The sequence below is a fragment of the Myotis myotis genome, unplaced genomic scaffold (assembly GCF_014108235.1).
Source record: "Myotis myotis isolate mMyoMyo1 unplaced genomic scaffold, mMyoMyo1.p scaffold_m19_p_17, whole genome shotgun sequence".
NCBI classification, from domain to species: domain Eukaryota; kingdom Metazoa; phylum Chordata; class Mammalia; order Chiroptera; family Vespertilionidae; genus Myotis; species Myotis myotis.
In genome coordinates this window covers 37,337,937-37,349,495 of record NW_023416321.1, presented here as the reverse complement: position 1 = coordinate 37,349,495, position 11,559 = coordinate 37,337,937, and the positions used below count along the sequence as shown (strand labels likewise).

The window sequence follows — 11,559 nt, the reverse complement described above, 5'->3', positions numbered from 1 at the left end:
ACACACACTGGTACAACCCATTTTCCACTGCAGGAGCTTGCACCCAGCCAAGTCTGTGAGCGAATGCTTGCCAAAAAGTTGATCTTCTAGAAATCTCCATTTTTTTTAGGGTGTGTGGTGTGTGTCTATGAAGTTCTGCAAACAGAGTAGCATGTCGCTCCGCCACTGTCTTCATCTGCTCAGTCTGCCATACAAAGTGCCACAACAGAAATTTACACCCTCACAGTTCTGGAGGCTGGGAAGCCCACGATCAAGGTGCCAGCTGACTAGGTACCTAGAGCCGTCTTCTTGGTGTGCAGACAGCTGTCTGCTCGCTGTGTCCTTGTGTGATAGGAGAAAGTTCCTCCAATGTCTCCTCTTATCAGGACACTAATCCCATCAGATCAGGGCTCCCCCTCATGACCTCATCTAACCCTACTTACTTTCCAAAGGCTCCACCTCCAGATGCCATCTCATTCCGGGTTCAGGGCTTCCACATGGGACTAGATGGAGAAACAATTCAATCTCCAGCAAAAGCATAGCAAAACTCACACGATCTCTGGAGCAGTTACCATTTTGCAAGCACTTTACAGTTTACAAGGCATATTCCCATACATTATCACATGGAGGTGCACAGTCAGCCCGTGAAGAGGCCTTATGGAGGACACTGAGGCACGCAGATCTGAGGGACTGGCCCACCTGTACTCAGCAAGAGGCCAAGAACCCAGAATTCAAACCCAGACCTTCTCCTTCCCAAGTCCATTCTCCCTCTTAACCCCCAAACTGCAAACCAAATGCAGTCATTATTCTAATAACCTTGTGATGAGGAATGAAGTGTGAATGCCCTATCGTCATGATTGAAACAAAAATACAGTCAATTCTGGATTAGTAGACTGGGAGGCAGGTGTACAGTTAACGTCAGGTCTGGGTGGGTAGACCTGAGTTCTGGTCCTGGCCCAGGCAGACACCTGTGTTATGACCTGGGGAAGTCATCAATCTCTAAGCCTCATTCCTTGTCTGTGACATGGAGGTTATACTTGCTCCCCCTCGACAAGGCTGATGTGGGGATTAAGTGAGATGATGCATGCATTGAGCACAAGACAGTAATTATATCAGTTTCCTCAGGCTGCTGGAACAAAATACCCCAGCCTGAGTGGATTAAACAACAGAAATAAGTTTTCTCTCAGTTCTGGAGGCTGGAAGTCCAAGATCAAGGTGCCAGCAGGGTTTGGTTTCTCCTGAGCCCTTTCTCATTGCCACACAGATGGCCACTTTCTCACTGTCTTCGTGTGGTCTCTCTTCTGGGCACATGCATGCCCGGTGTCTCTGCAGGTCCTGATCACCTCTTCTTACAAGGAAACCAGCCAGATTGGAACAGGGCCCACCCCAATGGCCTCATTTGAACTAAACTACCTCTTTAAAGACCTTACCTCCCAATATAGTCACATTCTGAGGAATTAGGGGTTAGGGTCTCAACACAGGAATCTGGGAGTCGGTGTCATAATTGAGCCCATAACCTGAGGACAGGTGGAGTGGACCTCTCTCTCACACACACTGGTGGTGCGAGTGCAGATTTGTCAGACCTCCTTGGGGCATTATTGGGCATCATCTCCTCAAGGTGAACGTACACATACCTCACGACCCAGCAAGTCTACCCCCTCCAGAAATGCAAGCCTCTGTTTATCCAAAGATGGGCACCAGGTGTTCATGCAGCACTGTTCTTAATAGCTCCAGACTGGGAGCTGCCCAGCCACCCACCAACACCTGGATGGTTAAGTAACCTGTGGTGTGTTCACACAATGGACTGTTCCACACTGCAGGGAGAATGAAGGGATGACAATCGCATACAACAACCGGGGTGAAACACACACACATAATGTTGAGTGGATTCTATTTGTACAAGGTTTACAGATAGGCAACCTAAGTAATGGATGCCCCTGTTGTCAGGAGTCCAGTCAGTGTTGACCATCAGGGGATAAGGCTAGAGGGTGGGAGGGACTAAAAGGGAGGGAGCCTGGAGGGCCTTCAGGGTGCTGGAACTGTTCAGTTTCTTGATCTGGGGGCTGGTTATACCTGTGTGCCATGGACTAAATTGTGTCCCCCCACAAATTCATATGTTGAAGTATTAATACCCAGTATTTGGGGCTGGGGACTTTAGGAGCTGATTAGATTTAGAAGAGGCCATGAGGATGGAGGCCCTAATAATGGGCTGAGCGCCCTTAGAAGAAGTGGTGGCTGGCCCGTCAATGAAAGGCTGGGAAAATTGGAAAGCTTCATGCAAAGGAATGACACAAGACTCCTCTTTGTCACCATAAACAAAAATGAACTCAAAATGGATCAAAGACCTAAATACAAGACCTGAAAAAACACATAGAAGAAAACATAGATACTAAACTTATGGATCTTCGTCTCACAGAGGATTTTATGAATTTGACCCAAAGGCAAGGGAATTAAAAGCAAAAATAAATGAATGGGACTACATCAAACTAAAAAGCTTCTGAACAGCAAAAGAAACCATCAACAAAACAAAAAGGCAACCAACCAAATGGGAGAAAATATTTGCAAACAACACTTCCAATGAGAGGCTAATATCCAAAATAAATGAAGAACTCATACAACTCAACAACAACAACAAAAATATATATAAACAATACAATTTAAAAATGGGCAGGGGACATGAACAGACACTTCTCCCAAGAGGACATACAAATAGCCAACAGGTATGTGAAAAGATGCTCAATTTACTAGCTATAAGGGAAATGCAAAACAAAACCATAGCTCACACCTGTTAGAATGGCTATCAGTTACAAGTGTTGGAGAGGCTGTGGTGGAAAAGGAACCTTCATTCACTGCTGGTGAGATTGTAAACTGGTACAACCACTATGGAAAACAGTGTGAAGTTGCCTCACAAAGTTAAGACTAGAGCTACCATATGAGCTAGCAATCCCTCTGCTGGGTAGCTACCCAAAAACATTTGAAAAGATTTATTTTTAAAGTTATATGTACCCTTATGTTTATTACAGCATTATTCACAGTGGCCAAGACATGGAAATAACCTAAGTGTCCTTCAATGGATGATTGATTGATTAAAGAAGATGTGGTACACATATACAATGGCATGCTACTCAGCCATAAGAAAAGAAATACTACCATTTGCATGAACATGAGTGGACCTTGAGAATATCATTCAAAGCAAGATAAGTCAGATGGAAAAAGTCAAGAACCATATGACTTCACTCATATGTGGGCTATAAAACAGAAAGCAACAAAGAACAAGCAAGATAAACAAACAAATACACAAAAAATTCATGGACACAGACTACAGTATGGTGGTTACCAGAGGGGAAGGAGGAATGGGAGAGATCAAAGAGGGTAAAGGGAGTCAAATATATGGTAATGGGAGGAAACTTGACTTTGGGGGGTGAACACACAATGCAATATACAGAAGGTGCACTATACTTGAAACTTATATAATCTTATTAACCAATGCACCTCAATAAATTTAATAACTTTTTAAAGAGGTAGCTGGGAGCTATCTCTCTGTCTCTCTTCTGCCACAAGGAAAAGGCAGCCATCCGCAAGCCAGGAAGAGGAAGGCCCCGACTGGAACCTGACTGCTGGCACCGTGCTCTCAGACTTGCAGCCCCCAGAACTGGGCGAAATCAGTACCTGCAGTGAAGCCGCCCTCTCTGTGGTGTTCTGTAGCAGCCTGAGTGGGCTACAGTTGCACGAACAGTGAAATCCATGCAGCTGTACCCTACTCCACACTAATAGTTTGTGCAACTTTCTGTAAGTAACAGTGTGATTAAAAGTGTTCAGGGAGTGGGAAGTGGAAGGAGAATAATTCCTCCTGGGGAAAAAACACTTTGACTCTAGAAAGACTTCCTCAGCCAATGTAGGTGAACTCAGTGTCTCTCCCCTCTTTAGCCTTCTGACCACCCCATCCCCCTGGCCTCTGCTCTGCCTCTTCCCACCCTCAGCAACCCCAGACCTGACCTTCTCTTCCCTGGGCACCTCCCAGCACCGAGTAACTTCCACTGCCCCACGTTTACAAAAGCTCCTATTTCCAGCTCAACTCACTTGTTCTCACCTGCTTGAGCCTCCCAGGTTCTGAACAGGAGCGCCTCCCCCACCCCAAGCCCAGAGGCAGATGGTGTGTCTTGCCCCACCCAACTTCCTTCCTAATTTGCTGGCCTGACACCTGCTCCTTGACCTCACTCCGTAGTGTGTGTGTATGGGGGGGTGGGGGTGGGTGGAAGGGAGGAGACCTGCATTTCTGCTGACCTGGATTCTGTGCCTTTAATGGTGAATAAGAAGTTGAACTTTGCCCCCAGAGATTGAAGCTCTGCAAAAATGCTGGCTCAGATCAGATGAGAAGCAAAAACAGACCAGCTCAGGGGAGAGGGGCTGACCCCCTGGGCAGCCTCAGTAAGTGAGGACCGTAAGGAGCCTCCAGCTCACCTTGTTCAGAGGTTTCAGGTATTTTTTCTTTATTTTTTAAAGCGATATGGAGGTATAATTTACATACCGTCAAATTAGCCTATCTAAAAGTACGGTTCACTGATTATCAGTTTCCTTACAGAATCCGGCAGCTGTCACCACAAGCTAACATTAGAACATTTCCATCCCTCCAAAGAGAAATAGGTGCGTGCATTAGCAGTGACTCCCACCCTTCCCCACCTGCCCTCCCACTTGCAGCCCTAGGAGACCACTAATGTACTTTCCCTCTCTGTAGATTTGTCTACTCTGAACATTTCATGTAAATGGCGTCATACAATATGTGGGTTTTTCTGTCTGGCTTCTTTCACTTAGCGAAATGTGTTTCAGGTTCATGCATGTTGCAGCATGTATCAGTACTTTATTCTTTTTATAGTCACATGGCATCCTATTGTATGAATACGCCACATTTTGTGAATTCATTCACATATGGATTGATGGACATTTGGGTTGTTTCCAGGCATTTGGCTACGATGAATAACACTGCTGTGAATATTTGCATGTAAGTCTTTTTGAGGGTGTATGTTTTCATTTCTCTTGAGTAGATATGAATGAATGATTGGGGCAGTGTTTGCCACATGCAGGCACTCAAATAAATCCTTGTGGGGGACTGAACTAAGGGTTATCGGAGCCCTCTACCTTTGCCCAGTCAAAGAACAGATCACCCTGAACTGAAATTAACCACTGAGCTCTAGCCCCAAGAAGGCCAAGACTATCTATGAGGCTCAAAATATGTCTGAGGGTCACAGACCAAGGCTGGAGGATGGATGGGCCCTAATCACAGTGATTGACTGAATGAAGAGGGAGGACAGCTCGGCAAACAGATTTTGGAGTCAGATATGGGAGATCTGGTGATCAAGTTACACTCCCTGCATCCCGGTTTCTTACCTGATGGGGTTATTTTATGAATTAAATGAGCCAGCAGATAGGAAATCCTTAACACAATGCCTGGCACAAAACGCTCACTCAGCAGACAATAGTTACAATTATTAGGATCACCAATCATCATCAAGAACGGGTGCTCTGAAGAGGTTCGCATCCTCAGGAGAGGAGCACCAACCTTCTGTGGATGTTCTTGTTAAAGCGCAAGACTTCCTTCCTCCTATTTTAGGCAAAAAGACAGAGGCATGTTCGATTTCAGCTGCAGCACAGCGCTCCGTGCGAGACCGCAGGAAGGTGAAAATGACTTCATTTTCATCCATCTTCCCCGGGCTCCTTCAGCTGACACCAGCAACAGAGCTCTAAGCATTTCATATTGGCTTGTCCTGATTCATTACCCTGGCCTCGCCCTGACACCCACCCCTGCCGGCTGAGTGGCAAAGCTTGGCTCCGATCAGAACGTGAGGGCTCACTGGGCAGTGAAAGCACCTGTGTCCCCTCTGCCCCTGCTCACCCTGCCTCGCCTGGCGGAGCCATGTCCTTCCCTGAGTCGCCTTTTTCTTCCCCGCCCCCAAGAAACACCAGCCCCCATGGTCCTGTGGAAATGACCGCCCGGTAATGGCTTTGAAAGGACCAAATGGCATCAAGTACAAGGGCCGCGTGAGTGCCATCTTCAGCGAGGCATTCCCCTGTTTGGTGTGGACGTCCAGCGGAGCATCCGACAGCAGCTTCATCATTATTAGCGGTGCTGCACTGCGACTCTCTGGAGAAGCACTAACTGGAATGAAAAGGAACTGACATAATCAGTCTGACACAGTTCAGTAGGGAACTATTACACCAAAGGTAATGAGCTCCGATGATATGTTAATGTTATTGTAGGAAATTATGCCAGTGCAACAAAGTGGCTTCGAGTTGCGGGGAAAGACAAGCTTGGAATTTTCTCAGGCAGCCGGCTAATGGAAGTAGAATTGAGGCAGTTTGGAAAACCCGCTCTCCTCTGTCCCCCAGTTGCTTGTGGTCACTGGGGGCTGAAGATCTGTTATCAATCCTATAGGAGACAGCTGGGGCCACGTAGGCAACGCTGCTGTTGTCGACCTGCACAAGTGGCTGGGTATTTGTTCAACTAGTAAAAGAAAAAGCATCACTAAAAATTGATGGATAGTGTAATGACAGTCCTGTACAGTTGTTCAATGCTGCTCAAGGTACGGTGTATTTTCATGGTCCTAATGAGAAATATGTGTACAGTGAAAAGGCAAGGATCTGCCACTTACCAAATTGTGAACCTAGTAAAGTAACATCATCTGTGGTCCTCAGGTTCCTCATCTCCAAAGTGGGAACAAGAATACCTACCTTCAACGTTGGAATAATGTCCATGGAGCTCCCATATATGGGAGGCATGCAATAAAATGCAGTTAATAAGGTGCCAATTGTCCTGGCTGGTGTAGCTAAGTGGTTAGTGTCAGCGCCATGCATGAAAGGGCCTCAGGTTCTATTCCTGGTCAAGGGCACATACCTGGGGTGCAGGTTCAATCCCTAGGCCTGGTCAGGGCACATGTGGGAGGCAACCAATTGATATATCTCTCTCACATAGATGTTTCTCTCTCTCTCTCTTACCTTCCCCCGCCCCCCCCCCCCCCGCCACACCTCCCTTCCACTCTAAAAAAAAATCAATGGAAAAAATATCCTCGGGTGAGGATTAACAAATCAAAGCCAAAAAAGTTTTGCCACTCTGCACATGTCAGTGAAAACTGTACAAGCACAATGAGTACCACTGATTTACAATCACAGTCAGTCTCTTCTCCCCAGTTACCTGGTCAGACATGAAAGGCTGCATATGCTAAGAGTTCACTTCCATGAAAACCCACAATAGGGGAATCCATGCAGACAAAAGGAGATCAGGGATTGTCAGGGCCTGTGCGGGGAGGATGAGCAGTGACGGACTACCAAATCCTGGGTTGGTCTGGATAAAAATGTGATGTGACGGTGGCCAAAAATTGTGAATGTGCTTCATGATGTTGGAATTGATGCTCTGAAGGATCATAGAGTTAAATGTTATATTATTTAAATTTATTGCAATAATATTTTATTAAATTTTATTGAAAATACATTTTATTTTACTCAATAGTATAAGAAAAATACATTAAAATTCTAAGTATATGTAAGATAAACACAAACATTTAAAAACTGCAACTATTGGAGAGGGGAAGCCCTCTCTGTCATGGCAACTGACACACACTGAGCCCCAGGATCTGGCACCATAGGCCTCACAGGACCTGAGGTGAGTGGCTCGCGAGCTGCAGGTGGGTCCACATCTGGGAGCTCAGGGACAGCTGTGCCTGGAGCCTGCTCTGGCTCAGGAGAGGGCACCAGAGTTGGCGTTTCCTCTTTAGGTGTTTCTTCATCTTGCTCTGGAGCTGCTTCTGTAGATCCAGGAAGAGACCATGTTACCACCATGACTGCCTTTTGTGTGCCTTCCAAGGAAGGAACCTCCCATCTTCATCACTGAAGTCCCAGTTCAAGCCCCCACCCCAGGAAGTCCTCCAGACTGCAGGCCCTGGGCACTGACCTGAGCAACTGTATGATTCTGCTTAACCCCAGCCTCTGGGAGCTCTTCTCTGTGTGGCCCAGCCCCATCCCCTCTGCCAGCTTAGACTCTCTGACTCTTCCTTAACCTCTCTCTCTGCCTCAGTGGGCTCAGGTGCTCCAGCTGTGAGTAGGGATACTGGGCCTGGATTGTCAGGTCTGGGACTGTAAAGGTAAGCTCTATGGAGGCCAAAAGCATGATCAGGCTGGGAATTTCTGGTGGCTGAAAAAATCTTCAGGGTACTGGTCCAGCAAGGTGCCCAGGAGGCAGTAGATGGCCCTGGGGAGAGAGAGAGGTGGGGGCAGCAGGGTTGTGAGCACATTTGTACTTAAGAAGGTTTCTCTTTGTGTTTCCAGGGTCGGTTTCTGTACTAAACTGAAAGGTGAACAGAAAAGCAGGTGGGCCCTCCTGTGCTTGGCATCTGCAGGGCCGCAGGCAGGGCTGGAAGGTGGAGTCGGAGTGTCTGGAGATGCAGATGGGGAAGTGCTGGATGCGGGAGGACCACTGGGCTGCCAGCTGGAAGAACTTCACGTCATTCCACACCACACCTTTGATGAGGACCCGCAGCATGTTCTCCTGTTGCTTCGCCCTGCAGACCAGGTGGCTTATGCCCTCCAGGCACTGGCTTTTGGATTTTGGACTCCACGACCTTGTCCTGGTTTTCTTGGGCAAAAACAGCACCTTCTTTTTCTTCTCCTTGGTGAGTACTGTCATGCACATGGTGGGTGTTGCTTTGGCCTGGCCACTGCTGGGCAGCCTGCTGACCTGGAGAGACTGGAAGGTGCACTTGAGGGTGTTGTTGGCGGTAGGCAGGTCTTTCTTCTTCGAGTCTCTCTTCCTGTCTGTGGGCTGGGCTGCCGTCCAGTAATCCACCTGCCGCTCCATCAGCTTGGCGCCATCGCCCTGGCTGGGGGAGGACAAAACCCACTCACTGACAAGATGAATGGGATGACAAGGCCTCATTGGTGAACAGAGGTAGGGACAATGGGAAGGATAAAAGCACGCTGCAGCCCAAGGGGGTCCATCATCTGAGTCTCCTGACGTGTCTGAGGACTGTTGCACTATCCCAGCTTTCACCTGCCTCCCTGAAAAGAATGAACTATAAGGACTCCTGTTGGGTCTCTTCTGCTTGTAGGAGAGCAGGGCTTCCTCGATGGGAAGCTGGGAGGCACAGTTGTCCCCGTGATGTACTGTGTGATTCTCGTCACGATGTCCAGTGTGTCCTGTATGGTGCTCTGGGCCTCCAGATTATGGAACAGGTCCCACCAGGCCAGGTCCTGGAAGAAGCTGTTGTAGCGGTAATGCATGGAGCCCAGGTACCTGGCCACAGGGTTGGAACCCAGCGGGATGACCAGGAAGTGCACATAGCCCAGCCAGTCGAGCATCTTGTAGGACAGCAGCTCCAGGAAGACCCGCAGCACAGCGCTCAAGTAGTGCTGTGCCCCTGCCACCAGGATCTTCACCGGCTTCAGGGGCTTGGAATTATCGTTACAGTATCTCTGTATCCACCAGATGGTGAAGCTGAAGGCCACCGGACGTCAGCCATGAAGCAGATGCACAGCACAGGCAGCATGAGCCCCTGCAGGGTGTCTGAGGGGAACTGCTCCTGCCAATCAGAGGTTTGACCAGGATGATGTTCTCTGGCAGCTGGTCATCAGAGATGAGGATGCGGTTCAGCTGGTTGTACATGGTCTTCCTGGGGATCTGCAGCTGGCTCTCTAGGTCTGGCCATGCTCATTGTCTGGTCTCTTGGCTCACTTATCCTATGGATGTGCTCTCTGCTACTCCTTCAGGTACCTGCCTAGCCATGGTGGCTGGGATGCTTCCCCTTGGCCTTGGTGGAGGGGATGAGAGACTCAGTCTTGGTGATGCGCCTAGTGAGCAGCATCTTCTTGGTGAGCATGTCCAGGGCTGAGGTCTCTGCCTCCGGGCTGTCCTTGGGCGGTGCTGGCTGCTCCCCTGGGTGGGCATTCTGTGGGGCACTGAGTCCAAGACATCACTTGGCTGCTTGCCGTCTGAGGCCCACGTCTTCTTGGTCATGTAGGGCGAACTCGGAGGCTCCTCCTTGCTCCGGACACTGTGGATGCTCCTGTTTGAGCTGGAATGTGACAGGCCTTCGCAGTATGGCCTGAGCTTGGGCTTGGTGGTGCTGAGAAGGTTCTCCAGCATGTTAGACAGAAGGTGCAGGTTCTCCTCTACTTGCAGGGACATGATCTGCAGGTTCCTGCTCAGGGTCCAGGTCCTCCTCTGACACTTGGGCCCTGCTCAGCCAAGCCCCAACTTTCTCCTTGATGTACTGGTGCCTGATCATGGACATCATTCTTATAATCACTGGCCACTGTTTCTTGGGCTTCTCCACGTTGATGTCGTCCTCATCCAGCTCTTGTCCTTGTGCAGCATCATCGCTGGCCTCCTGCTCAGAGAAGAAGTTCTCATGTTCCCCTGCAGAGTAATGAACCCTGTACTTGGCCGTGGGGCTGGCCTGCATGGCGCTGTCCTTGTGTTCGATGGGCTGACTGGACAGGGAGGAGATGCTGACCTCAGCCACGTTGGTGGAGGACCCCTTGATGCTGCTCCTGAGGTTCAGCACCTGGCCACCTCGAGGGGTCGCTGCATCACCTCAGCCATGTCGATGGCACCCAAGGCAAGTGAATTGTAGACCAGGATGGTCCCCTTGTTATTGCACTTCCTCTGCTGCATCATGGTCTGCAGCTTGTTGCCTTCCCTCTTCAGGAAGTGGGGGTACTGCAGGGAGAAGGTCAGCGCCAAGTCAGTCTCCACCTGTCCACTGGGAGGCAGCATAATCTCCTGCATCTTCTCGGAAATCACCACAGTGATGAGCTCCTTCTCCAGCTCCTTGTAGATCAGCAGCTTCTTTAAAGTCAGGCTACACAACCTGGGCACGCAGCTGGGGCTGGAGCAGTCCACCTCCCAGGTAGAGAAGAAGTTCAAGGGCACAGGCCTGTGTAGGGTGGTGGGCATGCTGGCCAGGCCCATGGGCAGCCATAAAGCTGCAGCTGCAGGCATCAAGGAGGTCTTATTACTACTCGGGATTGATGGTTTCTCTTCCTGTGTTGGGACAGAGGAGGGACATTCCCTCAGGGGCAGCTTATGAACTGCCAGGTGGGTTGGGGGCTGAAGTGCAGACTGAACCCCTAAGCACTCAGTGATTGTTGTCAGGAGGTGGGACATGTTCCAAGGACAGTGTGTGTGAAAAGGAACCACATGCTCACTGACTAGCTCAGGGAAGGCCTGTGTGGTGTTCTTGCAAAGTCAGAGACCTAAAGTTATCACAAAGGATGTTCTGAAATGAAAACTTTTAAACTAAAAGCAGTTTATGGTGGGTAGTCATGTCCTAGGCTGGCATCTTCCCTGACAAAGGTCAATCTTAACCTTAACTGAGCCTGTCTATTGCCTTTTGGCATCTACAATAACATATAATTTGGAATGTCAAAGGAATTTCCCTATTTCCAGGCCCCTCAAAGCATAGGCAATGCTCTGCAGAGACCACAAATCCCCTCATTGTTACTGAGTTCATTGTTGACTGTTAACTACCCTGCACACACCTAAGTGAAAGAAGTGCGTGTCTATGATTTTAGTGTTTATCGAATCCCAGAGGT

At 48.9% G+C, this 11,559-nt stretch overlaps 1 pseudogene; it reads right to left on the bottom strand.

Moving 5' to 3' along the window:
* Positions 1–8,139: 8,139 nt before the first annotated feature.
* On the bottom strand, positions 8,140–10,936 carry LOC118671530 (annotated as a pseudogene).
* Between the last annotated feature and the right edge of the window lie 623 nt (positions 10,937–11,559).